Consider the following 5,164-nt stretch of genomic DNA (forward strand, 5'->3'; position numbering starts at 1 on the left):
ATCACTGGGTTAAATAAAAGCATTTCTAAAATTAGTAAGGAAAGATCAGCAGGTGTTGGTGGTTTTCTGCTGGCTGGCTCACAGCAGAGGAATTGCAGAGAATCAGAACAGAGAGCTAGTGCTACAAATTACATGGTAAATTAAAGCAGCTCAACTTTTAATTGTCATCTCACCTCAGTATCAGCTTTTGAATTGTGTTTAATGGACACACTTGCTATTGCACCTCATTTGCAGGTCTAACTTGAGTGTTTATAGATCAGTAATCACCATGGTATCTATAGATCCTAATTAAACACAATTATCTTTCAGGACTAGTGATGAAACAGGATTCTTCAGCATAATATACAGTTCTGCCTCAATAGCACTGTGTAATTAGGTATGAAAATAATGAGCTCAGTGGATAACCTCCATGTTTTAGTGCCCTGACTCATCTGTTTTATGATGTTGTCTGATGATCTAGACTCATGACAGGCTGGAGTAGATTTTCAGATGATTACATGATGTACAGGTTCGCCCCCGTGGTGAGATCCAGCTCCCAAGTGCCCATCTGTAACATGCTTCACCTGTTAAGATTAAAGGTTTTGTCAGCAGAGGTCACCTCTTTGGGACACTATGGCTGTACGCTGCTGCCCTCAGAATGACACCGCAGAGCCATCAGTAAAGCAGCAGTTCGGCGGCTTCTCAGAGGAGCAGGGTCCCTCTGCACGGGGGAGCGAGCCTGGGTTACCACACTGAGCAAGGAAGACAAAACAGAATGGAGTCAACCCAGAGGCTATCTGGGATTACAAGGCAGGTTTTTAATAGCATTTTTCTAATTACTGACACAGAAGTTTTTGCTGACAGACAGCAAGTGTGTGCGTGGCTGTGGGAAGGATTTTACCTGGCACGGAACAGACGCTACTAATACATGTCTTTACAAGGACAATACTTCAGAAAAATCCTCAGACTGGCTATAGGAAAAAACCTAGCAACTGAAAACACACTTTCAAGCTGTAAGCAAACAAAGTGATTTTTTGCTCCTTGGAGTTTGGTTCTTTGCTTGGTTTTTTGGCTAATCAGATATGTGAATCTGGAAATTTGGCTTAATATTAAACCTATGTTACTTTTTTTTATTTGGCATATGAGATGACTCCTTATTACTTCCTGTCATGACACGGCAGATGAATGGCAGTGTGACAATATTAAGCATCTCATTTTTCTTCCAGCACACGCTGAACTATAAAATTGCATCTGCACTGTCTTCTTCACCCACAAACTTGGACAAGTCACTTAAGACCAAGGTTTAATCAAAAGTCCTTAGGTACCTAAATGAACAGAAAGTCCCACAAGGTCACAAATAGATGGAAATCTGGTGCACAGGTGCCTTAGAAATTCCAAGAAAGCATCCATCTGGTCCTGCTGACTCATAAGCATCCTCAAAAAAAAAAAGACATTTAGCCTACCTTCAACTCACCAGCTAGCTCAGTATCTCTCCTGTAGTTAGAGGATAACGAAATACACTGTGGTACACTAATACTAATAAATAATGGTTATGCCATGCTTTGCTAAGCAGACAGGTATAAACACGCTAAATATGAAGACTGTGCCCCTGGTGAAGCCCCTGGGTAAATTTTTCAAAAGTGCCTAGATGATTTAGAAGCATAAGACTCATTTTCAAATGAATTTCAATCCCAAATCTCTAGGACTTTTTAAAGTTTCACCCCAGGTGTCTGAAAATGAGTTTTCTAATTAGCACAACATTTATTTTCTTGTTAACGCCATCTAGCCTCAGGGAGACCAAGCTGTTCTTGTGAACTGGGGATATCTGCAGCAAATTTAACTAAATGAATTTGCTTAGTATTTAGGCTGGTCTGAGAGCAAAATCTGGCTCAAGAGCTTGAACAAGCAAAGTGCAACCTACAGAATAAAGTTCATTCAAAAGCATCTTAGGGCTAGACCATATGTTTGTCCCTGAGATATCCTCATGCTATGACTACTGCTTCCTATGAATGAATGTTAAAAGACAGAAATCATTTTGCTCATGGCATTACTTGTTTGCAAGAGGGTAACACCAGTAAGGGATGCAACACCTCATCATCACACTCTTGTTTTTTAAAAGGTGTTCCGCTTTTTATTTCTGCCAGTCTTCCCTGTGCTGGTAACAGCATTTTTCTGCTGGGGCTGAGCTACACTCCAATCTGACACAGACAACTAGATGTATTTTTCACAAGGTGCACTGCAAACCCTTGGGCTCCTGCATAGACTAGATTTGTCACGTGAGTGAGCAGTAGAAAAATTTCAAGTTTCACAAGTTCAAAGTAGTGTTTCAATTAGCAAACAGCTATGTGCACCACACATAATGCACTAAAAAGAGTTTTGTCTAAAAAATTGCTTCTACTAAATGACAGAACAACTGCGTTTCCTTCAGAATGATGTTATTTTGAAAAACAATTCACTATTAATACCTCTTACAAAAGTTATTTTGTTTAGGCTGCAACTAGAATAATTTTCAAAGCATTTGAATGTCTATGCAGTGGTATCCCAGTATCATCACATCAGCATTTGATATAAAAACGTTAAGCTTTTATTTAATGAGAGTCATTTAAAATATGTAAATGTCAAAAGGATTACCTTAGAAAAATCTCTCAGAGAATTAAAAACATTAGCAGATTCCCACAGGAAAAATTCCAGCAGAATTCAGCAACTCTCCTGTTCCCACTCCTGTCACTTGTATTTCTATCACACATTGAAGCAAAAACAAATTGCTATTAAAATATCATCCAAATACTCTCCTCCCCCTACAAACTCCACGGTTCAGTCTGAGATACCAATGACTCAAGTAAAGACAAATAAAAAAATCCTCTTTTTTTTTTTTTTTCTTTAGGCTTATTTAGAGTAGTAAAAACTCAGAGCTAAAAGAGCTTTTTCAGGTATAGGAGAAATAAATCTCTCTAGGCATGTCTGGCAAATTGATTTGGGGCTGAAAGCAGCAGGTGTGCACACATAATTACTACTGCAAAATATTCAATGCATCCAGGTGTGCTCACAAACAGATACACAAAATCCCTGTTATTTTTTGAAAATTCCTAGTCTATCAGGTGCCACTCTCTCAAATGAAAAATCAGAGCAAAGATTGAGTGAAGACATGAATAAACTGCTCTTCCCTCTTCACAGTCTGTTTCCTTTTCACTGATACAAAACCCCCTTTTCAGCCTGCACTCCTGTGCGTACCTGCACTCACTCAGACGTCCTGTGACCCTGCCATGTTCTAGTGCACAGGCACGTTTTCAAAGCAGGGCACTAGCTCTAACTGCAGAGGAAGTAAAAGACTCCCTCAAATTAATAACACAACGCAAACAATTTTGTTTATTCTGTTACGTTTATGATCTCCAGCATTAAAATACAGCAGGCAGCCCAGTAAGAGCCTTTCTGAACACATTCCCATGTTTCCAGCCTGTAACCCACTGCAGGCAACTATGCTGCACCATGGTTAAACTATGGACTATCCTCTGCCCAAGAAACACCCTTGTAACACAGCTGCCTGTGGATACCAGGGCCCTTCCTCCTGCAGCTGACTAGCACCTTAAGGGCTGGTGTGCGAGTTACTCGAGTAGCAAAGGTAAATCAGGAGGGTCCCACCAGTACCTGACTGACCACTCTGAATGCCAAAGCACTGTGGAACTTAGAAACATCTTAGACATCCCTGGCTGATGCAAAATGCTGCATGGTTATATGGTACTTCCAAGAAACAGGGAAGAGTTTAGGGCTACAAGAACCCATTATAACGAGTAGCATTTCTAGACACAATTAAAAGAGATGCCAGACAAATCTGCACAAGTTGAATGAGTTAAAGTTCACCTCATCTGACTGCAAAAGTGAATTTTTATAGGTTATTGACTACAAAAAGTCAGAAAGCAGGTATCTGGTTTGGTAACCAATTCCTCAGACATGTTGTGACAAATTTTTAAGTGCAGCTTTTCATTTTGCATATACCAAGCAAAAAATCAAAGAACACACTGAAACAGGGAAGTCAGCAATAGAAAGGGATGTTGTGACACAGTCATCTGAAGAAATCTCTTTGCACCTAAAGAGAAAAGTGACTGTACAAAGAAATACCTTTTTTTGGGCCCTGTAACAAGCTAACACATACAAAATGATAGTGCAAGAATGAAACAGCCACTTAGGTTAAAATCCAAAATTAAAAGCCAGGGCAGCCTTGTTTTTGCATTCTTACCCCAGTCCCCCCAAACACAATAATGTCTACTGTGTGCAAAGACAGAAACATGAATGCATGTAAAAAAGTAAAAAAAGTAAAAAACTAAAAAAAAGCAGAAGTTGGTAGAAGTTTGTACAGCATCTGCCTGCACAAATAAAGAGATGTGGGAGTGCTACACAAATAGTTGCAAAGGTCAGAGCCCCAAAATACATGAAAATTCACTCACCAGTCAACTAACACCACAGCTTTTGGTTTAAAGCTCGTCTGCTAGCTCTGGTGCTAAAATGAGATATAAACAATATTACACTTCTATGATTTCTTTAAAACTCATTTAAAAAAAATGTTTCAAGTGGAAATTAGAAATCAGTAGAAATCTTTAAACCAAGAAATTGATTTCAAGCAGAAATTAGAATTAGAAGAAATTTCTGATTTAACCAGTAAAATGTACTAATAGAGCAAGCTTAAGGACTAAGGATAACTAAATGCCTTCTCTTAAAGTCATTATTTTTCTTATTACTACCCACCTGTGACTTCCAAAGTAGAGATTAATCACAGTCATGTATATTTGTATTTCCTGTGTAACTTCAAAACTTAAAAAAAAAAAAGAGAAGTCACGATGGCAGAGTGGGAGCATTCATTAGTGCTTATGCTTGCACTGGAAAGTACAATATCTAGACATTGTAGATAGATTTTTAGATGGAATTCTCTTGCTTGCAGAACTTGCTAGTTGGAGACACCAATGTCAAAGAGAAGGCAATGCTCTATATGACCAATACCATAAACCTGTTGCCACACAACCAACATTACAGCTGACAAGAGTCCTTCCTTTTATAGGTTGGGAACACTAAATGCTGTCAAAGCTTTCATTATAAATAGTCACCAAATCATTTTTAATGATAACAAAGACTGCCTGCCCCAAAAGCCACTTCAAAAGTCTCACTTTGAGCAGTGCTGAGAACCTCCATTTCC

Source organism: Merops nubicus, unplaced genomic scaffold, assembly GCF_000691845.1.
Source record: "Merops nubicus isolate BGI_N331 unplaced genomic scaffold, ASM69184v1 scaffold23036, whole genome shotgun sequence".
In the NCBI taxonomy this organism is placed as follows: Eukaryota; Metazoa; Chordata; class Aves; order Coraciiformes; family Meropidae; genus Merops; species Merops nubicus.